This window comes from Corvus kubaryi, unplaced genomic scaffold (genome assembly GCF_017639235.1).
Source record: "Corvus kubaryi isolate FWS band 111438036 unplaced genomic scaffold, C.kubaryi_AGA036_p1.0 77, whole genome shotgun sequence".
NCBI classification, from domain to species: domain Eukaryota; kingdom Metazoa; phylum Chordata; class Aves; order Passeriformes; family Corvidae; genus Corvus; species Corvus kubaryi.
In genome coordinates, this window is record NW_024582064.1 from 671,265 (window position 1) to 696,397 (window position 25,133).

Consider the following 25,133-nt stretch of genomic DNA (forward strand, 5'->3'; position numbering starts at 1 on the left):
CTGAACAATCAGTTAAAACAAAAATAAAAATTCATCTCCAGATATCACATACTGGGCCCAAAATACTTAGGTTCTTCCAATATTTTTGCATTTGTAGAGTGAAATTCCTCTTTTCTTATCCTTCAGAACTTTTGAGAAAAATTAACTAATCCATGATCAAGAAGAAACTGGATAATATACTGGTAAGCAGCATATATATATATATATACATATATATGTGTGTATATATATATGTATACATACACACATAAATATACATATATATATATTCCAGCCAGTATAAAATCACATGTCTTGTGGCCATGTAAGTAATTACTGTAAGATAGTGTAGCTAAGGCTGTAGACATTTTTTTATTCAATAAAAATGGCCGAAAATAAAATAAAATTAGTGAAAGAAAGCTGTAAGCAGTGAGGCAGCATACGTGAACCCCAATCTGATGACTTTGGCCATCACCAGTATCCAGTTTTGGTCTTTGCAGGCCAGGTTTACCCTTGGAATTCCCAGGCTGAGAACAGGCACCAGTGCAATCCCAGGTGGGCTCCCAGTGCTACCCTCCTCCCATCCCCTCTGCTGCCCAGCCTCTCCACTGCACATGACAGCCCTGAGTACAACTGATCATAGTATCAGCATTAATTAAACCCCAGGAATGTGAAACACCAATTGACCTATTTACTCTGCCAAGAAGCAGCATAAAGAAAAACTCTAGTATTGGGGTTCCTCCCCCCTGGCATGGGGTCCAGGGGGAGGGGACCCTGGAGTAGAGACACAGCCTACGAGCTTTCCCTACCCCCTGGTCAACCTCATTCCCCATTGGTTGTTTTGTGTTCCCTGCCTGGGAAGGACCCTGCTGGTGCCGTGACTGCAGAGTTCTTCAGCAGGACCCCAGCCATGTGGCTGGAAAATAAACATCTCCGAAACATCTATCAAGAATCGCTCCCTATTTCTTGTCCAAGGGCCTCGCTGCCTATACATGTTGCAGAAATCCCCACCGCAACACTCTAGGAACTACACCATTGCTGAACAAACTGTACTCCTTGTTTTTCTGCCACAGGTTACAGTAGATGAGCCTTCGAGAGCCACTGTGACTCCCACTCCTGTGTTCTTACAAGCACACTACAAACCCTTGGTTCTTATAGGTATGCCTCTTCTGTGTCTATTATTTTCATGGCATTCAGCCTGAGGTTAATATGACATTCAGCCCAAGGTTACTTGACTGTATGGCTTATACTAACAGATATAATCGGTTATTTTTGAGCAAGTGTGCTCATGTTGACAGCTTCTCCTCTTACAAGTAGGTTGATGGCAGTAACCAGCTGCAGCTTTCAGAAGTCAGGCACATAGATTTCCATAGAGTCCCGGCAAAACCTCTCCTTAGTCCTGGAAGGGCAGGTAAGGGTCCCACTTCCCCTTACAGGAAGACAGACAGCAGCTTTGTCATTTGCCAGAATATATGCAGGCCCCACTGGTAGAAGTGCCATAACTCTTAATTAGCCAATGCAGCAGCGAAAGAGTTCATGCCCAACTTTCTATCATGTTGTTTATCAACCAACAAGAACCAATGTTAATAATATGTTAACAACGTATTAACAGCTAAAATTCATTTTAAGATATGTGAAGTAAAACCTTGTCACTGTTGTTATTCTTTTACAAAAAATGGGTCTTCTACTGTACACGTTGTTCACAAGATCTTTAGCTCGACAACTGCATTGTCCAATTTGTATCTGCACAAACACAGTCTGTGGCAGATGGTGACCCGACATTGTCAATGAGATCAGGTCCTTTCTCCAGCAGAGACAATAAACTTTCCCACACTGTACTTATTTACAGCTTAAACTCTAGGGAAGAAAATTACCAACACCTGACATTCACAGCCTTCTGGCAGAGACTGCAGGGCATCATTTCTGACTAGCTGTTTAGAATATGGTGATCCATCTACTCAAAAATAAACTGCAGTCAGTAAATTTTCTTCTCTTAAATTATATCATCCTAATACATTTGATAAATTTTAGTCATGAGTGGGCTGGATTACCAACTTTGGTATAAGATTTTTTTAACTATGACAGAGTGCAACCCATTTAGTCTACATGTATTTTTATAAAAGAGGCTTTTAAAAGCAGTTCCTTGGTGGGCAAAAAAACTCCATTAGCCATTTTTTGGTAAAGAATATTTAAGCATTAACACTTGAGTTAATTGGTAAACTATTAAACTGTTCAGTTGTAATTTATAGCAGCTGTATCAACAATGTCTGAATGATCACCCTATGCTGCTGCTAAGGGCATACCTCATTTGTTATACCAGGAAATACTGCATGATAATTTGTAATGATGCATGTATCTGGTTACCTGCTTATAATAACTTACCAGCAGGGACAACAGCTTAATTATATAGTACATCTCCTGCTGACTTCCAAATGTTTCTGCTGTTTGTCACTAATTTCTAAGGTAAATAATAAATAAATAGGAATCAGTTTTCTTATTTTACAATAGTACATTAATTCATGAATGGAACACAGAAAGCTTTTATTAGATGCCAAGGTGCCTAAATTCTTTGTGTTCTCACCATGACATAAAAATCTAGCCCCAGCCATCCATAAATCCTGATAGACGATGGAGAACAGGCCCCTAGTTGTTTAAAGGATGTGGATGAAATCCTAGACAAGACTTCTCAGAGAGTTGTGCAGAATATTATCTCAAAGGTGACACAGCCCTGGACAAGTGGGATGGATCTCTGTTTACACTGATATAGTACAGGCAGCTTGCATGAAATGTCTTTCTCTTCTGGTCCTACCTTCAGGTTCATTCTGAGCATGGGATCTTGGGAACAGCAGTGGACCAGCAAGAGCAGAGGAACCTTCAGTGTGCAGGAACCTTCTCTGTTGGGCACAGAGGCAGTGATAAGGTAAACTGATCTGGGATTAATGATACGAAACCAGAACTCCTTTCCTCTGTGAAAGAATAATCTGTTTGTGTAGGTACCAGGGACCTCCAACATGGCTCTGTCCCATTAAACATCAGCTCAAAAAGGAGTTCTGAGCATATATTCCCATGAGGAACTATTAATAGTGCTTTCCACAATAGTTTGCTCTTTGCAGAGACAAACTCTATCACCTTGTTTGTTAATATGTCAGCATTCATTCTTGGAATTAATTTCTGTCCTATCAAAACCTGTAAAATGGGAATCAGACACCTCAGCTGAGTGAGAACATGTCTTTAAATTTGGGAACTGCTTGAAGAAAATGAGATTTTGCTTCATACATGTTTCTCTGAGAAATAAGTAGCTGATAATAAGTAACTGATAGTAGGGATTTCCTCCCTCAATTTCTAAGCAATTACTTTTAAAACACTTCTGAAAATTAGAAAGATTTTAGCATGCATGGAGAGCAAATGGACATGTTTGGGATGTTCTTGTTTTGCCTAACACTATAATTCGGTGTAAAGAATTGGGAATGTATTATAATAATGAGAATTGGCAGTGAATTACCATCCTGTATTAAAATAACCTTTAAAGTCACTATTTTCCATTATAAGTGTTCAAGTGCACAGAAAAGCCTCATAAAAACCAGGAATGCATGAGTATTCACTCTCCTGGGTTTTAGCTCCTACTGATGGTGCAGTGTTGAAATAGTATAGCAACAAGACTGAGTCAAGTAAAAAAGCAAGAGGAATAAAATCTGTACTTTTGTGCAGACTAACAAGTTTGTTCCAAAAACTGAGTATGGGCTGCTGTGCTTCCCTGATCCCTGCAAGCAGCAGCACTGTGCTGGCCTGCAGTGACCCACTCTATGCCACCAACCACACTGTTTGGACAGAACAGAATGTCTCACAGTGAGCTGTTCCAGACTGCTTTGTTCCCTGCTGGCTGCACAAGCTGAACTCTCCGAGCACAGAGAAGAGAAACATTGTTCTGACAGAACCCTGAACCTGACATTGGCAGGTTTGTGTCAAATGTATCACTGTCCATGGCCTGAAAGACACTGCAAGCTGAGAATGAACTCTTCACTTATAAGAAAAAATCTATTATATTATCTATACTGTCCAACTACTCCGCATCAGCCTGTACATCTGTTCCCTGTGACCCCTTTCAGTGAACACTTAGGCAGCCTTAGAATGGATCTGACCATAATCTTATTTTTCCCAGAGAATTCAAACATTCATAATGACATCACGGAATTTTTTAGGTTGGAAAAGACCTTCAGGATCATTGAGTCCAGCCATTAACCTGAGCACCACACCTATGTGTCCTTTAAAAATCTTCAGTGTTGGTAACTCTACCACTTCCCTGGACAGCCTGTTCCAATGCTGGAGCACTCTTTCAGTGAAGAAATTTTTTGTAGTATGCAATCTAAACTTTTCCTGGCACAGCATGAGGCTATTTCATCTTGTCTTATCACTTGTTACTTGGGGAAAAAAATCAATCTCCACCTGGCTACAACCTCAATTCAGGGACTTCTAGAGAGTGATAGGGTCATGCCCTGAGCCTCCATTTCTCCAGACTAAATTTCTCCAGCTCTTTCAGCTGCTCCTCACAGGATTTGTGCTCCAGACTCTTCTCCAGCTCCACTGCCCTTCTCTGGACACGCTCCAGCACCTCAATGTCTTTCTTGTCATGAGGGGCCCGGAACAGGACACAGCACTCGAGGTGTGGCCTCACCAGTGCTGAGTACAGAGGGACAATCACGGCCGTGGTCCTGCTGGCCACACTATTGCTGATCCAGGCCAGGATGCCATCGGCCTTCTTGGCCACCTGGGCACAGCTGGCTTATGTTCAGCTGCTGTTGACCAGCACCCCCAGGTCCTTTTCCACTGGGAAGTTCTCCAGCCACTCTGCCCCAAGTTTGTAGCTTTGCATGGGGTTGAACTTCGGCACTTGGCCTTGTTGAAAGTCAAACAGTTGTCCTTGGGCCTGTCCAGCCTGTCCAGATCTCTGCAGAGCCTTCCCACCCTTCAGGAGAGGTCAGCACTCCCACCCGACTTGTCATCTGCAAACTGACTGAGGGTGCACTTGACACCTTCATCCAGATCATTGATAAAGACACTGAACAAGGCTGGCCCCAGCACTGAACCCTGGGGAACACCACTGGTGACTGGCTGCCAGCTGGATTTAACTCCATTCACCACCACTCTGGGCTTGGGTAAGCAGCCAGTTTTTCACCCAGCAAAGAGTACACCAGTCCACATGACCATCCAGTTTCTCCAGAAGAGTGCTGTGGAGGGAAATCAGATAAGACAAGCAGGACTTGCCTTATGCCCTTGCTGACTGGGCCTGATCCTCTGGTTGTTCTGTACTTGCCATAGGATAGCACTCAAGATGATCTGCTCCATGACCTTCACCCAGCAGCACAGTCAGGCTGACAGCCCTGGTCCCATTGCTTATGTATTCAAAGAAACAATTTTCTATGTCTTTTAGGGCAGTAGCCAGATAAAGCTTCAGTTGGGCTTTAGCCCTCCTAATTTTCTTCCTGCTTAACCTCCTGTTTGTTGCTCATGTTGTGTGCATTGGTGTAGATGCACTTCAGTTGAGCTGTTGATTCTACCACCTCCTTGGGAAAGAAGCTCTAATTCCTACACGACCATTCTCAGGTACTTCCATGGTTTCTAAAACATCACTGACCCTTGTGTCTTTGTTGCCATGTAGATCTCCATCCCCCACCTCTAGTGGAAGACAGAAAAAACTTGCTAGCACATAGTCACTCAGAAACTGGTGAGCTACCTTCAAGTTTGCCTCTAGTGAGCCTGGTTTTACCCCTCTCTCCATTTTAGTTTAAAGTTGTTTCGCTAAGCCCTGCTAAGTTCTGTGCAAAGATGCTTTTCCTCCTTTGGGACAAGTGTATCCCATCCATTGCCAGCAGGTCTGGTGTTGAGCAGGCCAAATCATGATCAAAATCCCTACATTCTGCAGGTGACACCAGGCTTGGAGCCAGGTATGGGTCTGCTGGATTGTACCAGTCATTCCCTGCAACTGGATGGATAGAGGAGAGCAACAGCTGTGCTCCTGACCCCTTAACAGTTACCCAAGGCCCTGGAGTCTCTTAATTGCCCTTGAACTTCTTGTTGCAACTTTATCACTGCCTACCTGAAGAAACAGAAAATGGATAATAATCGGAGGGTTGTGCCACAGGAGGACACTTCACATCTTTAACCCATGCCCCAGGAAGGAAGTCGACTTCCTGAAGAAGCATGCCTGATCTGCATATGGGGCTTTCTGTTCCCTTAGGAAAGAATCTTCTTTCTCTTTATGGAAGAAATTTTTGAGACAGGGTATAGACTGAATTAACCTCAGTGACAGCTCCAAGCCAGCTGGACCATCCTCCTTGTTATTGTTCCATTCCAGTTGCAGAACCTCCCACCTAATGTGCCAGGTCACCAGGAGTGCTGGGGCAGTCACAGGTGGGACATGCAGGAGCATGACAGCATTCCTCTAGCCCTTCAGTCACTGTGCTGAGCCAGGCAGAGAGAGGACCAGGAATCCCCTGTGTCATACAGGGACGGTCTTGGGGTGCAATTCCAGTAGCTTGTCTCTCTCACACCCCTGGATATCCTCGTTCCTGAAACTCTGGCACAGGGTGTAATTCCCGCAGTCTGTCTCTCTCACGTTCCCGGATATCCCCATTCCCAGAGTGCTGGTTCTTGTACCAGGTGTTTCCTACTGCTGCCCTCTGGTGCGGGTGCAGAGCAGGGCACAGCTATAAAGTCATACTCTTAAGCTTAGAACAGCCCAGTAGATGCCCAAATTTAACACCTCTATTGAGGTATAAATATTGTTTGTTTACACTATGTTGATCTATAATTATCTCCTTCCAAGACAAAATAACCAAGCGTTACCTTTCCATTTAACTGGTACATGTCAAATAAACTGGTAACTAACTGTAAATGGAAATAAACACAATCCTGAGAGAAAAAGGAAGGGCTGCACGATTTACTACTTGGAAAGTATAGCCAAACGTGTTGTGATAATTATCATCAGGAGTTTGTTCTGCAGCATCAGACTCTCTTAAAAGTAAGCTGCCTAAAAATATCTTCTGTATACAGAAGGAATCACAAGGTAGTGGTTATGCACAGGAATGGGGACTTCCTGTTAGACTTACACAGATATATCTTGCAGATTTTGACAATACAATCCTTGACAAGTTTCTGTCCTACACATCTTTTCCCTCTTTTCCAACCTAAATGAATATGTGATTCCATGACTAGGTAGAAAGTGTTATTTTTAACAAGACTCATCAATGCATTTGTTTACTCTTGTTTGCTACTGATTAAAACCTTCCTATTACACTGCTATCACGTACAGAAACTCTGTCACTGTTTTCAGTAGGATTCCACTGACCGCAGATTTTCTGTTCTCTGCCTGCATTTAATGCTCTTTCAACTGTATACACTAGTATGTAAATAACTTTTCTCTTTTTTTTGTCTCTGTCCTTAGTGTGTTAACTAGGCTCAGAGCAGTAGCTTTGTTTTCTCCTCATTTTTGCTGTGTGAATTTGTTGCCAAACAATGACAGATTTTCAAGAGCTAGCACCAGTTTTCTCTATTTGCTGATTTCTCTAACACAATAGAAACAGAGAAACAAGATCCCAGTGCAACGTTAAACACAATACGTAAACTGTATCTTTTATAAGAAATCTTATGAGACAGTTTTTGAAAGTATTCAATAATTTGAAGCTAATCTCTAAGTTCCCTCATATTTTTAATACAATGAAGAGAAAAGAAAAACAAGAGGATGTCAAAAATTCTGAAATACTCACAAGTCTCAGAATGCTGAGCAGCACGTCAACACAGAAGTTAGGATAAGGTTTGCACGAGTGACAGTAGCAAATGCTCCACCCCCTCCTCCATTCTGTTTTACTTTCAGTTGTTGTATAAATAAATTTGAACCTGATAACGTGGAAATCATTCTCATGACAGCAGACAGTAGGGATTTCCTGATGCCATTTCCAGCAACTTTCAAACTTGGGGGAAAAAAACCTAAACAAAACAACACAAAAAAACCCTGTGGGGAAATACATATGCCTACAATTTAGAAGGCAGGCAAGTGACTGCCAAACATGAAAGGCAGCTGACTGCTTGCTATCCAAAGCATGGACATTCCTGGACATTCCCTTTTACCATTCCCTAAAGGCAAGAAAGCTCATGTTTTGTGCCCTTGTTGCTGCATCTTGTAGCTTAAGTGTAACCTCCCAGCCAGGGCTCGGCAGAGCTGTTTACCTTGGTAGCAGACACTGTAGCTGTGACTCCTCCTCTTTGCAGCCCAAACAGTGTTTTTTTACTGGGGCAGCCACCTCCAGATGGAAAAAACAGTGGCCTTTCATGACAACACAAAGAAGCCGTGCAAGAGGGTTGTGAAGACAGAAAAGAGGCTTCCACATCTGGCTTGCTGCGGAACAACAGTGCAGAGAGGTGGCATAGGCTGGCAGAAGGGGATCCTTATAAAGGAGCTGAAAAGAATAACCTGAAAATTGCATTGAAATCAGTAGTTTGGGATTTTCAGCTGTTAAGAAAAGTGAAAGTTTAGTGTCTATAATAATCACCAGGAATGCCAGCTGTAATCCTAAAGTCCTGCTTAGACACCTCATCATAAAAACTTTTCTTCCTTGAGATAAACTTGAATGTCTTGAAGATGAGACTGAGCAGCTCCCCAGGAGTACTGTCAGGTTTCCAGGAACCGTCACTTACCTGTGTAAGGTTCATGCACTCAAGAGACAGCAGCGTAAACAGTACTTGATCTCTGTGTAATCTTCTTTATGTCCTCATCTGTGCTGTTCTGGGTGCTGGTTGTTATTCTGTGCATGTTACACTAAAAGGCGGTAAAAATATTCTGCAGCTAAACGACAGGGTTTTAGACATTACACTGTCTCCTTACTGAAGAAATGAGTATGTGGAGTTGGGCATTTCTTTCTTGTTTCTCAGTGAAATAACATTTTTTCAGGAACACTACTTATAAAACAGTACCAGTCAGTTCACTGTGCTGGCATATTCTCTTACAGAGAGATTCCAAAAATTTATTTATGAAGGTAAGTTAAGATTTCCGTATATTCAACAGTAGTTGTACAAGTGAGAGAAACAGGGCCTGGGACTGAATGTTTCCAGAGAGTAGTTACAGGTGGCTGCATGACAAATTCATTGCATGGGACAGCTTGCTGCCATTTCTTAGCACCCCAGTGTCCTGAGGTCCAACATTGGGTCCAGCATCCATTCTGCAGAGAAGGCACTGGAATGAAAAACCACCATGTTAATTACCTCCTGCATGGGATCAGGTTTGCAGTCACTGCCACTGCAAAGAACTAAAAAAAAATACAGAACTCACAATTTCATGCTTGCCAGGGACTCTTGGCTCTCTCACATGATACCTTACCTGTGCCTCCAGAAAAGCAGCTACTTCCATGCCCTGTACTTTGCCTCAATGCACGGGGTGATTGTCACTTTTTAAGCAGGTGTACAGACATGAGAGGTGAAATCTGCTTCACCTGGCAACTGTTAGAAACCTGGGCAGGATTTAAAAGCAAAAATAAAAATACAGATTTTCCACAGCTAGTGACAGATTATAAAAAGAAGTACCAGCATTGCAGGAAAAACATCAGATTGAATAAATATTTAGTCCAAAGGAACATACCCATTCATTAACTGTCTTATGATCAGAACACTTATTTTCAGACAAAATTGGTCATAAAGATCTGTTTCTTCAGCTCACTCCAGCTCAAAGAGTGAGAATAAATGGTATCAGGTGTACATGTGTGTACACGTATGTACTTGAACTTGGATCCCAAAGTCTCTCATATTTGCCACTGTTTCAATCTGAAAAAAAATGGAGTGTTTTCCATTTGTTTTTCTCTTTCATGTGATACCTTTGCTATGCTAAATTTGACAGAATTTTCTAAACTAGGAGAAATTTATAAGCGAACAGACAAAAAACAAGCACCCAAGCTCTAGGTATTAAGTAATTATGTTAGAAGAGGGGAAGAATAACTTGCTTACTTTTTTTTGAAAAATCACTTTCCCAACAGTTTCCTTTCAACACATCAAAATGGAATCATTACATATACAGTGGATTTTTTTTCGCTATCTGTGAGAAATGAGACAAATCTTAGTTAAAAAAAATTAAAATAATTTATTGAAAACAGAAAAATTGAAAAATTACAGAAATTAGAAAAATATAAAAATTTGGGATCCTATGGCTCAGTAGATGGTATGCCCCAGGAGCGCCGGGATTTGAGATCTTCCAACTGAGACAGCACTGGACCTCAGGTAGAGAAAAAGGACTTGCAGTGCTGGGCTGGCTTTTGGCTGGTCCAAAAGCAAAGTTACTAAAGGCTCCTTAATAGGAGTAAGGCTTTTAATGCCCAGCACTGACACCCACCATAGCTAACCAGCAGGGGACACTCTCTCGATCTGTTTTTTTGAAGCCTGTCTCGTTGTTTTATAGTGCCTTTGCTCCGCCCCAGTCCGCCCACAGCCCACCCACAGCCACCCACAGCCCGCCCCTTCAGTTTAAAGTGATTGGTGCTTTCCCTTTGACAGATCATCTCCGTCCACCAATGGCTCGTCGTTGTCAGAGGGGTGGTATCAGTTGAGGTAAGGGTGCTAAAATGCCTTCATTAAAATTCGGGTCGCCGTGGAGCTTGCCTACAGGGTAACTGGCTATGGGGCTAAAAATAGCTGCTGGCTGTTAGAACTGGGTTTTTTGGAGTTAGCCTTGGAACCAAAGTGCAAGTAAAAACACCTAAAAAAGTGTTAAAATACATCCAACCCATCTTAAAACACTTGTAAAAGTATACAGTAAACACAGGAAAGACAACTCTTATGGTGTAAAGGTGGTTTGAAGTTTGAAAAGGGAGCATAAGTTGGGAATTTTTAACTGGGAAGGGTGCAACTCTCTTAATAAACTACTTTGAACAACTGAAAACACTGATAATGGAACTTGATTTTTGTACCTGGGCTGATGGGTTAATTTTAACATTCAATTTAAAAATATTTAACTCAGAATTAATTAATTAAAGCACTTAATATGCAAAGACCAAGCACAAATAGGGATTTCATGTATGACACTATCTCTCTGAGTGTTTGGGTTTTTTCTTTTTTTAAGCACTGTGTTTTGTTGGCATTTCTGAAGTTTAAAATATATTTCTAGCTTAATATAATAACTATTCCTAAAAATTACAGTAGTTGTATATAAAAGTAATGCATGTGTCAGTATGTACTATATTACAGTATGGTGGCAATACCATCAGCACTCCTCAAAATTTAGTTCTCATTCATTTTCTTAATTACACAAAAACGTGCTCCCTAATTTTATAATTTTATAATTTTATAATCATCTACTTGCTACTAGCCATATCAGGGTGTTTTTTTATAGCATAAATTATTCTCAGAGTCTCTTAACAAGCAAAATACTCCTTTCTAATTTATGCAGGTTTCATTTATAGTGGACACACGCTGTTTGGCAAGATACTGGCAATTATTCTCACTAAAGAGCAGCTAAATTGTAATTCAGTGTTTTAAGTGCAGTGACAAAGAATGTGAATGCAAACAGTGAAGTGAAAACAAATGCATTACTGTCATTTTGAAAATAAAGCAGGAAAACTGAGAACTCAAACATGACCATCCTGATTTGAAGCAATATCACCCAAATGTTTTGTGCAGGTGTGTGACTCAACAACAAGCTTGTGCTTCCTCTGCTCCTAGAAGTCTGTCCATATTCTCATGGAATTCCTTTGGAACTGGTGTTAGTTTTGTTGCTGAACACCAGGAGAGGAAGTATTACTACAGGAGCAGGAGTGAAGAAATGGGAGGGAAGAAGGCTTTTTCAGAGCAGTCTGTGTGATTGGGTGGGTACACAAACACCAGCAGTTCTAGCAAACACAGACCCCTTTAGGATGGCCCCAGCTGACTCAGCCCAAATTCAACTTCTTTGCTAAATTTCTGAATGCTTAAAGAAGGGAGTGCACTATGCTCTTGTCACCTACTGTCTCAGTATCAGTCATTTTAGTAAAAGGTCTTGAAATGGACATCTTCACTGATAAATTATCAACTCTGATAAGACATTATGGTCTATAATGATTTTAATTTTCTTTAAATGAATTCCAAAAATTTTAGAGAAGCTGAACCCAAATATACAGGCGCATGCAGAAGACAATAATTGCAATTTAAAATGTACCTCTTCCCAAGTACATTTTTTTTTGCTATAGTGTTCCTGCTGTCTTTGAATTTTTGCTGCAGAGCTGAACTATGACACCATCAATTACCAACCCTATGAATTTCTGCATAGGAAAATGAAAGAACTGTTGTTTTCTTCCTCTAGGTGACAGAGTGGATATAAAGTGCTGATAAGGATGTACACCTCTGGCTCCCTCCACCATTGCCAGTGTTGCAGCCAGAGGAGGTAGTTCCAGGGGAAACAGCCTTTTGCCTGTGAGAAGTGACATCCCAATCATCCCATCAGCATTCATCATTACTCCATGGCAGTTCAGCAAAGGTGAGCCTTGATTCTAGTGATAGGGGCCTTGATTCTAGTGATAGTGAGTGCCTTACTACTGAGAAGGACAGGACAGAGGGGAGCTTGTATGATGAGGGAGTCATGTAAATCTTTCTTTCAGATGAGGTAGGAAGGTGCATTTCTGGAAATTATGATCTTCATACACAGAACTGAATTTGGTACCTGTTCTGCACCAGTGCTGTAACCACACACACCATTATTCAGGACAGAAATAATTCTATGGAGGAATTACTGCTGTAACAGAACATGTAATGTACTAAACATGTTTACTAGTTGGGAATGTGTGCCCTCTGAAAATCTAGACAACTTCTGCTTCATGGCTCATACAGGGCTATAATCTGTCTCTCTTTTTTTCATACTAAATTATAATGTTCCCTAAATTATAGACTCTTCAGATTGCTTATTAAAAACTGGCATTGCAAAACTGCTATTTAATTTCTAGACACATCTGGAGAGACATTATTATTACACCTTTCAGAAGCATGCACAATATTTCTGGCATGTTATAATTTACCAACTGTAGCCACTAAGAATGAGCTATTCCTATTTAAAGAGACAGTGTTTCCAAGCAAAACCAGATCAATTGCTAAGTCAGCAAAAGCAAAACAAAGGGAAAGGCATTTAATGCATAAAATGTGTAGAAATGTGTTTCTGAGTCTGGGAAAAAAGCACAGAGAAATGTGCTTAGCTGGAGTTGTGTGAGGAGCATAGAATTCTAAATGCCTGGTGGACAAGTTCTACTCTACTGAGACAAAATACTTGCAGTATTACAGCCTACAAGTTTTCCTAAGGAAGTTGCTCTTCAAATTGCACGATAGGAGAATTCTACATATAAAATAATTATATGAATTTTTAAAAAGCTGGCTAACATCCCAAAAGGAATGTCTTCACTGTAGAGGTTTTCTCAGATTACACTTGTGTTATTTCTCTCTCTGATAATCAGCCTTGAGTGGAGTGACCAGAGCACAAAGCTCTTGCAGTTCACACTCTCTGATACAGGGAACTACATGCCAAATCCACAAAATTGTTGATGACTCTAATCCTTACATTCCGAGATAGTTCCCACAGGAACAGTTCTCTACTCAAGCGCTTCTTTGAAATTAGGTGCTGTGCTACTTGACCTCAGGTGCCTGGACACCTTCTGCACTGGGTACCTGGAGCCCAAAGCAGTGCCTTGGGGAAGCAGGCACGTTTCCGTGTTAGCTTGCAAATGCTGAAGAGCAATGTCTAAATTAGCCAAGCAGCAGGGCTGAGAAGGGCCTTTTGAGGTTGCACTGGTACTGCCTCCAACCAGGGTCTGTAGCTCAGCATCCTCCCCTGAAAGCAGTGCCTTTATGCACTATAAAGCACAGCATCCAAAACATGTCAGTCAATTATTTTCTTTTTTTTTCTAAACAAGCATTTTGTAAGTGTTTCTCAGCAGAAATTCCAGAACAGTGAGTTGAAGAATCAAAATTTTACATTATAACAGTGAAACTGAGTCTCCTGGGAGAGGGAGGATGGATTCCTTTCCTCTCAGCTAACTATTTGTTAACACATTTTCCCAAGATCTCTCAGTCTCAGTCCATGTAGACACCCTCTCTGAGGTTAGCAGCCTGCTTTGTGGCTCACTTTGCCATTTGTAGTTGAAGCTTTAAGAAACACAGGAAAATTTGATCCTGACCCATATGATGATACAAGTAAGTCCTACTAGAAAGAAATAACATGAGAGAGATTGATAAACTGGAGAGATGAAAGAGGAATGCAACTGAGTAATGATGTGCATTCCATCAACATCATTTCTTTTTTTTTTTCTCTTTAATACTAAAATAAAATAACCGTGATATATGTATCAATTTTCTCATATTACTGTTTTATGGTTCCTTTATGCTGTAATACAACTGTCTCTTTAATGCTGAGAGCTTTTGTGACAAAAGTATAAAACACTTCTTGAAAAGTAATTTCTGAATAAACAGAGAAAACAAGATATTTAGCTACCACGTGGACAGAATGTATTTTAAACCCTAAAAATTTAAGAGACTCTGCACAACATAGTGTATTTAGCCAAAAGGGAGGAAAGGTATTTCTCCAACTAGTTTAAATTAGGAGTCATACCAAATTCAAAGTTGTCTTTAGTTTTGTCACATTGCTTTCAGATTTCTAGGGTACATAAAGAGACTTTTTATATATTATGACACTTGTGGAATATTGAACTCCCTCACCCCACAGGATCACTCCTTTACATAAAAAAATCAATGTGCTTTCTGTAGGTAATCTTAACATGTGGCACACTATGTACAGAAGGAGTGAATGCTCTGGGAGCTGGCAAAATTTTGAGGAGTTGATGAAAAGGTGGTAGTTTGAAATTTACCATCAATAATTGCTCATTTTTGATTTCAGACCTGGGTTTTACCATAGTTTATTGTCCTCAGACCAGTGATTTTCCCCATCTGCTTCTTCTTACCTCTCCCCAGAGCACTTGTTATTCAGGAGCAGCAGCTTCCTCTGAATGCTGTGGCTTTGCTTTCAGTGGGGCCACAAGGGACACAGAAATGTTCAACATGCAGAGGAATGGAGATTCCCCATTTTTAACCTCCCCTGCTCACTCTGAACTCTCCCACCCTCTGCCTTGTGACTGTCTAGGCTAGGTGACTGAAATTCATTGTAGGATCACACAGTAGCAAGGAGCAGGAGAAATGTACAGAGCGTTTCCAGTCCTCTCTGTTACCCTGATAATTTATCTGTGTGTACTTCATGTACCCCAAAACCAGACAAAGTGTTTATAGGCAGGCTCTCTAGTATCACACCACTGAACCCTGCTTGTCCAGTGAGCAGCTTCCGTGAATTGTCTATATGAATGTCCAAAATGGGGCTGGCTTGCAGGTGCAAACAGTGTTTACTAATACTGGTATGACTAGCTATCCCTGATATTGAGTCAAGATTATGAAGAGTTAAACTTTACCTAGGAGTTAGAAGCAATTTGTACTGATTGAACCAAAGGGTAAGTTAATGAAGAGTTAGAAATTTAGCCAAGAAGTATAGTGCTATTCACTATTATGTACCTGTCTGAAACTTTGCTTATAGTAAATGAACTGTCATAAGGACAAAAGAAGCTGATAGAATTATAGCTAGCACCTAGATTGCATGATCAAATACAGGGGGGAGGTATGGACCATCTCCAGAAGGCTTGCCAAGGCTTGCCACAATAGAAGGTAGGAAGTTCATGGTGATGAAGAGATCCCTGACTTCATCTTTCAAGACCACCGACCCAAATCAAGAAAAGAATTGTGCATGTGCAAAGGACTAGTAACCTCATTTTAACAGGAAGCAGCAATGGGAGGTGCTGGAGGTACGTATATGATTAATATGTAGCACTTTGTGAAATAAACAGTGGGCAAATAACCGTGTAAGGGGCTGGCACATCTCTAGGAGGTGACTCCCATGCTGCCCACCTGCATAATAAACATACCACTTTCTAACTTTATTTAGTTAGAGTTTTTGTCCGTGAATATCGGGTTTTTAACAATTCAATATATGACTTGATGTTCTTGTTACTCTTCTATGGGCTTTGAAATCTGCTCCAGATTGTTCCAAATAGAGAAAAACAAAAGACAAACTTCTGGGCTGTGTCCTAGCATGGAGTGTAAAGCAGCAGCAGCTCTTTAAATTGCTGCGGCAACTCTGGCGAAATTAGGGAAACACAATAAACTAAAACTTTTTGTCCCTATGGTTGGATCAGAGTTTGTGTGTATTAAAATAATAGATGAACGATGTCAACAGATTATTATATTCTCTGAAGAGTTGAAATTGTGGGGGAAAAAAGCAGGTTTTTGTAAAAATATGTTATTGAAGAGGTGAGACTCAAAGCACCCATGGTTGCTTTGCCTTTTTTTGTCTTGTGTACTTGTACAGTACTTTGTCAAATATAACCAAAGAGTAGCATCCAGAAATATTTGAAATATAAATAAAAATCACATATTGTGAATTTTAATCAATAGAGGCAAAGATGTTTATTCACTGGAACAAAGTTGAGACTTTAGCACTATGAAAGAGCTAAAGAGATTGTAGAGGACAAGTGAGAATTCAAGTATTGATAGGTGGCTCTTCGGAAAGAAAGCAAATCAAGGAATTAAATCAAGTTTAAACTCAGGAAAATACATTTCCTCAAAAAGATTTCAGTTTGTTAGAGTGCAACTACACATAGTAATGCTAGTCTATTCCTGTGTAATGAAGACAGTACATAGTGAACTTGCAAGGCATGGATGACTGGTAGGCATGGTCCAGAAGACAGTGGATGTGATGTCCCCTGAGAAATAAATAATAATAAAACCTGTCCAAAACCTCAGATATGAAAGACCATGGTATTTCTTGTCACTTCCCAGATACCTACATTACTGGCAACATCTTGTCATTTGCTTTTTCTAACCACAGGATTCCTTCTGAAGTGACTCCCACTGTGTACCAGAGAGCATCTATTTTTGTACAGCTCCCATGGTAGCTAGTTTCCCATCTTTAAAAATCAATGTTGTGTGGCTTAGGGGAGGGATAGAATTGAATTCATGCTGATATAACACTTTCTTGCAAACCCTTCCATGTATTTATGCTGGTGGAGACTCTGTGATTTCTAAGATTTACATTACATGGAGCTGGTCCTTAAAATTGCATTTACTTGTTTCATTTCTGGGTGACTGCATGAAATCTAACTTACTCTCATACACGTGTCAATAGAATCTTAGACCTAAGAATCTGATAAACACAGTCTTCTGGCATCCCAGAGGAGCAAGAGATCCATTTAATCTTTGGCAAGCGGGAAGGAATATGTCTTTGCACTGAATGTATGAAAAAGTGAATTGAAACTGATGATGGTGCAAGTTCATATTATCCTAAACTACAAGGTCTTGGAGGCCTTTTTCATTGCCAGTCACTGCAATTAGCAAAAGCTATATTCAGCAACTTTAAATCAAGTCCTCTGTGCTCTGGCTGAAGTAACAAGTTTAGCTTAAAATGAGGGTTTTGGGCTAATTTGTACATTTCTCAGAAGTAGGGTGAATATATGAAACTGGTGAACTTCTCAAGGCTGCTTCATGAATATAAATAGCCACTGTGTGATTCCTGAGAGACAGGTAGTATAACCTGAGGTTTTAAAAGTACTAGAAATATTATTATTTTTATCTGATAATTAAAGAATACTACTTCCTCACTTGAGAAGGAGAAAAGCTGTTTTTCTTGTCATCATTATGATTTCTTGTTGTTTATATGTTCTAGTGTTTATATGGAGTGTTCTTCAGTTGTGTGGATAATACAATTTGGGAGTTACCTTTGTTAAAATAGATCAAAAACTGAGTTGAAAAGGATTTTTGATAATGGCTAGTCTATCCTTCTGCCCTAAAGTGTGAGCACGTGTGCCTAAACCATACCTGGTGGATATTTTATTGAAGTTCTCTTCAAAATGTTCAGTGTGCTGAAGAACTTTACAGGAATATGGCATAATAGGACATGCAAGGAAGGTGAACAGTAAAGGGGGGATCCTGTGGCAAATGCATGAAAAAGTTTTTCAATATTATTTTGTGGTCTGCTTTTCCCTTCCAAAACATTTCATTCCTTCTGTTTAGTACTGCCTGAGGATTTGTGAACAGAGCTTTCATTTGATAGCTGCATCAGAAGCGAAACTGCTTGAACAAACCTGGATGACCTACCCATTTTCCTTTCTCTCAATTACATGAGTTCCTCTCTCAATTACATGAGTGCGCAGCACTCCTGAGTCCACCTCTCCAACAAGTTGTGCCCCCTCATGCTGGCAGATTCCTTGGTTGCTTATATTAATTTCACAGGACAGGATGTCAAAAATCTTACTGAAGTCAGGATGATGTGACAGCTACTGCTTCTCCTGTATAATTTAGACTTTTTATCCTGTCACAAAAGTAATAATTTGTCATAATTTGTCCACAATGAAATATGTGGGCTTATTCCTCCTCCAATTTCCATTTTCTGCAAGTGCTTCTGGTGGTAGGTTTTCAGGCATGGGAGATTACCTATCTAGACTGATGCACTCACTCTTTCTGCCCCCATATCTCAAGGACAGTCATTCTGAGCCTGTTTTTTATCAGCTTGGACCCCAACACATCAGTCAGATCTTCAGGAAGGCAATAGGAAGTCCCCACTGAGTCAAACCAAAGACCTGTTATCCCAGGATGCAGCCTGCCTGCCATCCACTGGCCAGAAGCACATGGGTATGAATCGTTAAAAAGCCTGGTATTCACGGACAAAAACTCTCCAACTAATTAAAGTTAGAAAGTGGTATGTTTATTATGGAGATGGAGCAAATTGTTTCTTAACCTTTTGAATGAAAAATTAATTTATAATGGCCATGGAAGACCAGCATCATAAATCAATTATTCTGCAGTTTGTGAACAAATCTTGGCTTTGTTAAAATTGCATTCTTTTATGCACTTGGAGTTAGCAATGCAAATTCAAGTGTTAGCTTTGTTTTATATGTAACTGAAAAGCACTATATAAAAGCTAGGAATTACTATTTATTTACTGTATGATATTCATAGTGAGCAGTATGTGAAATTATGTGAAAATGTCTCCTCTTTGCATGAGCTGACCTTTATAAGCTTTCTCTTCTCAACTAAATAAATCTTAGAATTCAGTTTTCTCTTGCACACCTGTAAATGAAACCACTGTCAGATGGAGAATATTAATGAATACTAAACCAAAAAAGTACATAGTTGAAAAATTCACTGCTTGCTCAGCTTACATCCATACACTGGGGATATTTTTCTGCAGTAAATGGAGATTTATTCTACAGAATTTAAGCTTTTTTTTCCCCCCATCCTTTAAAGCCCAAAGGTTTGTGTGGAGAACTTTTCATTATTAGATGTGACTTATAGGATATTGTTCAGCAGCTAAAGTGTTCTGAACAAAATAATAATTGTGTGACCTCTACTTTTTTAATAGTGATTTTTCAAGCCAGTCAACAGTGTGAAGAAAGTGTAAGCATTAACTGTTGTACTGGTGAGGTCCAGAACTCACTACTGTGTCTATTTGCTGACTCATACAGGGAAAGGTTTCTGGCTGCAGAGCACTGACTTAGTCCCTTTTCCATCCCCCCCGACCCTTTCTCACCATGCTTAAAAGCCAGGGGCTTTACACACTCAAGAGCTGTGGAAACTGAAGTTGCACAGGGCAATTCCCACCCAGTGACCCTTTAGAAGAGCTCAGTCTCTCGACATAATGCTGTGTTCATTCCCAAGACAAACACTGCCATCAGTAGTGGGGCATACTGTGATTTGAAAACCAGCACCACTCTTCCTGTAGATATGATATAATGCTTATAACCCAGTGTAGACAGAAGTTTGCTAAGAAGTGCCATGTCTGCCAGAAAGCCAGCTGGACTTCAGCAACTACAGCATCTAAAAACAATGTGTGCATGTACTTTCTGGACCACACAGAAGGCATCCTCTCACAGAAAATGATAACAATCAGCAGCAGAACAGAAACAGGATGGATTACTTCAAATAAAACCTTATCTTGTTTCTATCAATAGCATGATTATGCTGGTGCTTTACTCAAGGGTAAAGATAGGGAGTATTTTTTTATAGTCTGATGAAACAAGTAGTGATTTTTTCCCTGCTTGTTTTGAGGAGCTTCAAGACTCAATAACAAAACATTGTTCTTTCAGTTATGAGTTCTGCTTTTGCTGCCAATTTCAGGAAGATTCTCTAAGGCCATGTTTCACACTAGCATGAATGTGTTTTTTTATAATATTCCCATCAACAACTGAAAAGTGTGTTACATAAGTGTGAACATATCATAACAGCTTTAATGTTAACTCATGTAAGAGCTTTTCCACACAAAACAATTTAGAAGAACTCAGGCCAAGCAAAAAGAGTGATATGTATAAAGAACAGTTTTAACATCTGTGTTGTGTTGCCTTCATTTGGGAATAAAGTGACTTTAGCTGAGGTCATTTCAATGCCAACCTAAAAGTAAAGGTGTACCTTTCCCTTCCAGGGGATTACAGGTAAGAAATGTCTCTTTCAGACAAAGATTTTCATCTTTTGATATGATGTCATTTTGGTAACTGCTGAAATAATCCACTTTTTATCTTGCAAGATGCAGTCCCTGTCAGGGTTCAATATGATCAATTTTACTGATGTTTTAAGAGTTTCATTCTGTCCACACAACTGTGTATGACTTGGACCTTATTGGCTCTGCCAAGTACTGTGAAGCAAGGATTACATAAAGAGTTGTATTTAAAGGATGTGAATTATTTCAGTCTTGGCAAAAGAGTAGTTGATAAAAAATTTTCTTTGGTTCCCAATGGTTACTGTGAAGAAAAGAATCTTGACTTCTAGGGAAATTTAATTTTTGAGTCAACGGATATGAGATCAATCTTGGGTTTTTTCAGATCATCTCTTCTTACAGTTTGTCATTGTGCTTGTTCTTATGTTGTCTCCTCCAGATGTTTTTAGTTTTTCACTAAATAGTTTTGGGATGAATTTTTTGAATGCACTTCATTTTGTTTGGATGCCCCAGTTAAGGGTGAAATATGTGTTTATCTAGATATGCTTAGTTGTAGAGGCAAAGGAAATTGTGTAGTTTGTTGTTTATGATACTGTTTTATATTCTAGCTTAGAAGCCAGAATCTTCAGATTTGAACAATTCTCTTCCATGACAAAAGTTGAACCTTTCTGACCTGTAAAAATGCTTATAAACAGAAGTTTGCAAAGTCTTCTAAGAAAATCAGTCTGGTACAATTGCAGTAAAGTGCTTCTTATAATTTTCTTCCTTCCTTTTTTTACTCACACCTTTACTCATGTAGAATATTTTCTCATCTAGTAGTTGCTAGTTAAGTAAAATCTTTCTTTAAAATTCTGCTTTTAAGTTTTTATTCAGCACTTCACTTTTTCCCTCTCAGATTTCTTAAAAACTCCTGCAATTTTGGCACATGTACCACCATAACCCAAATCCAGCACTTTTTTGTTTTGTGGCATATTCTGTATTCTTTTCAGGCCTTTTTTTGTCCTTTTGCAGCTTCTGAGAAAATAACATTCACTTATTTGAACATGCTAGGCCATTTGAGGTTATATTTGTCTGTCAGCTCTTTTAGCTCTGTCCTTCATGTTAACAAATTTTGCAGAAGACAAACTCATCTTGCTATGGAGGTATTGTAAAATACATATACAAATGACAATGTTGCAGAAACTAACCAGAGGCAAAGATCTGTCACAAGTCTGCTTAATTACTCTCTTATTCACCGATTCTCTTTGCATTATTGAAAGACCTATAAAATCAAAACACTGCTTTCTAGAGCCTGCGTTCCTTACTGAAAGTAATAATAGCAGTTGTTAACAATTAGACTCAGGACAAGCAAGTTCATGCCTGAGCCCAAACTTGCAAATGTGGTTTTAACGTGCAAAAAAATTGTGACACATTCTTCAGCAACAGAATGAAACCTAAACCATGCCTGGTGAGAAGAGTATACTATACCTAATACCTGTTCAACTATAATATCTTCTACAGATACTATCTCAAGCCAGCAAGAATACCGGGATCCTTACAGCACTGCAAACACAGCCAAGATCTTTTGGAACAAGGAAAGCGACCATCAGGCTCTTCTGTAATTTGTTCACTTTGTCACGTTTTATGTTGTTTATTATGGTGTCCTCCTCACTAAGAGCCCTCATCATTCCTGCCCTGTCCTTGAGGTTTCACTTCAAGCACTGAAATGGTGACAAACTGACACACAAAGGACAGTCTCCTAGATCTGAGCCACCACGGTTCCATCTGCTGTTTAGCAGGGGTTCATGGAAAAGGGGGCAGCCCAAATGCTCCAATTAAAAGTAGAAATAATTTCATTTCTGCGTAAAACCACATTAGCCTTATTTAGCAGACCCCTTGTTCCTCAATGTGTGGAGACTTTGTTCAGTGGTGAATCCCAGCAGTGGCTGGTTTTTAGCCTCAGGCCATAGGCTGCACATAACCATTGGCCTTCTCCCGACTTTGATCATTGCCTTATCAAACAATGCTATTTTCATGAGCTCTATGCACGGTTTTAGCATAATTTCTCAAAACACACATTTTATAGCTAATCTGTGATAATTCTAACTTAATTTGGAGAAGAAGAGGGTGTGAGGGCAAAAGGTTTAATTGCTGATACATGGCTGGAGCTCTGTACCATCATCAGATGAAGTGCTGTATAATTTGTAGAGTTTTACCTTGTAATAGCTCTAATGGTGTGATACCCCTAACTAGTTTTCCAAGTATATTTGCAAATTTCATTGTTAATAACAATCTTAATCTGGTATTCATTAGCCTGTTAATTATATTGTCATTTAGAAACCCTTGCTTCCAATTAGCTTTAATGACAACATCAGAATAATTTTTCTGTGCTGCCATTTTTGTGCAACACTTTCCCATTCAAACTGCCTGCTGTTTTATCTTAATTAAATTTAATAACAGTAGTGGTAGTTTATAGGGGACTTTTTAACCTCATTTAATGTCAGACCATTTATACTAGTTTGAAGTAGGCACTGAAAATGTTTGCATTAATCCAATTACTTTTAAAAGGAGCAAACTTCACTTTTCAGATTATTTTAATTAAGGCAAAATCACCATGAAAGGTCAAACTCCCTACCTGTGCAAATATGTAGAAACATTAGGGGGTTTTCTAAGTACAATGAAGATACATTAAAAAATCAACAATATCAAGAAACACTAAAGCACTAATATAAAGAAGGAAGCCATAACTTTTGTTTGTTTTAATAGAGGAGGAAAGGGTGAAAAAGCTGTCAGTGTCATTAGTGACTCAGTATTGCCATTCAGACCAAATTTCAGGTAGGGAATGGTTGCGGCATTTTTTATCTTGGGAAAGCTCCACAGGGCCTGAATAATATGCTTAACATTATGCAGCACCCTTGAAGTTGCACCGTGAGACTAAAATCATGGTTCTCATTAAAAATAATTATCTTTTTAGCCTATGTAAATTTAAAGCACTTCAGAGAATCTTTCCAGGAGATTACAGAAAATGACAGAAAAATAGATTGAAAGAGATGCTAGAGGTCACTGTCATGGGTTAGCAAGCATAGTCCCGGAAGTGATGTTCTTGCAAAGGGGTTCTTACAGCTCCTCTATGACCTGACAGAACCTATCAGCTGGCCAGTTTGAATATGGACAATTCTTTAAGCCACTTAAAATTGTGACTGCCTCTGTGGTCCACATTTAAGAATAGACAAACCCCGAGGCAGAGGCTCTGTCTCATTTCCGGCACTGGGACAGGTGGCTGTGGGCCCCGTGCGGGGGCCAGCGGGCCCGACCCAGGCCCTGCTCAGGCCAGGCCGGGCTGGGCCACGGCCATCCTGGAGCCGATGGGCCCTGTTCCCCCCGGGGCCCCCCCCCCCCCCCCGCCCCCAGCCCTGCTCTGTGGGCAGCCGGAGCAGCTCGGCTCCCCCTCTCCAGTGTGGCCAAGATTCAGCTGAAAGCTGCCCACCACTGCCCAGCAAAGATCATGTGAGCAACAGCGATAAGTGACATTCCAGCTGCAAGGCCTGGGTGAGGTTAACCCTTTTAGTGCTGTGAAGAGCTGAAAACCTGAGGGAAGAGAGAGGAGATGCTTAAAGCTGAAATTCTGTTGTAAAGCTATGATGTATCAGAGTATCCCGTTGTAATTTCATGAAGGCATGGGGGGTGGAGCGTTCAACTTATACTTGTGAGCAAAAGCACCTGCGCTGAGATAGGCAGATGCTGAAGCAGCTGTAATTTCATGAGAAGTTTGAACAGGGAAAGATGGAAGCGATGAGGACTTTTGCTTCAAATGGAAAGGAGAAGACCTCAGTTCCTAGAGGTGCTCCCAGAGATAGTCCTAGAGATGAAGATGAGGAGGACTCTTTGCTCCCAGGGAAGGAGAAGGGCCTCTATTCGTAGAGATGAAATGCTTCCAGAGATGGGTGAAGAGAACTTTTGTTTCTGAACGGCTCAACCTTAAAATGGTGCTCCAGTAGCTCAAGATTGGACCTTCAAAAGCAGTTGTGGGAAAAGCTGCAAGTCGTGGGAAGGGACTTTCACATGATGCAAGCAGAGAACCGACCTGGGCGGCTGTCTCGTTGTGATAGTTTCTCCATAGCATGAGCAAGAGAGACTCCTCTTCCTAAATGAACTGAACAAGGCTATTATGGCAGTGGTAAACAGACTGAACATCTCAAGGGTTGTCTTTTTACATTGTCAGTGGGAGAAGGGAGAAAGGTGGGGGGAGGAGAAGAGTTCTGAAGGTGTGGTATGATTTTATTTTTTTCTTTTTCGCTCTTTTAGGTCTTAATAAACTTCTTTTTATTCTTTCAAGTTTAGTGCCTACTTTGTTTTTCTCCTAATTCTTATCTTACAGAAGGTAAATAGTAATGAGTATTTTGGACCAAACCACTACACTAAATTGGTGTTTCTGCCCGGTTACAAACTGAACCCGCTACAGTCACCTAGTCCATCCTCCTTCTCAAGAAGTCTGTCTAAACCAATACCATTTCTGAATAAAAGTTTGCTAGACCTTACAGTCCTATTATGATAAGAATTTGTGTGTTTATTACACACCACAAAGGTGTAACAGGCAGCTTCTGCTCAGCTTTACCAACTTCTCTAAACCTTGCCATTAGGGTCATAACTCACCGTTAGA

General features: G+C 40.2%; 1 protein-coding gene and 1 long non-coding RNA gene across 9 annotated transcripts in view; one reads left to right on the top strand and one right to left on the bottom strand.

Moving 5' to 3' along the window:
* IL15 (interleukin 15) overlaps nt 1–8,192 on the bottom strand; it is a 31,420-nt gene extending 23,228 nt beyond the window's left edge. The window contains exon 1 of one of the 5 annotated variants that reach the window (XM_042051922.1): nt 7,743–8,192. The gene's annotated coding sequence lies outside the window, so the exon portion shown is untranslated. Of the gene's footprint in view, nt 1–2,788; nt 2,874–7,742 lie in introns of those variants that run through there. The other 4 variants (XM_042051926.1, XM_042051925.1, XM_042051928.1 and 1 more) reach the window with 4 other exon arrangements.
* On the top strand, nt 99–23,612 carry LOC121676020. Of its 4 annotated transcripts, XR_006020336.1 has the most exons (6): nt 99–182; nt 1,053–1,137; nt 2,795–2,899; nt 12,293–12,466; nt 21,103–21,222; nt 21,995–23,612. It is a non-coding gene; the product is annotated as an uncharacterized LOC121676020 (long non-coding RNA). The 4 variants fall into 4 exon arrangements; XR_006020333.1 differs by having other exon boundaries at nt 21,103–23,612; XR_006020334.1 differs by lacking the exon at nt 21,103–21,222.
* Nucleotides 23,613–25,133: the final 1,521 nt, after the last annotated feature.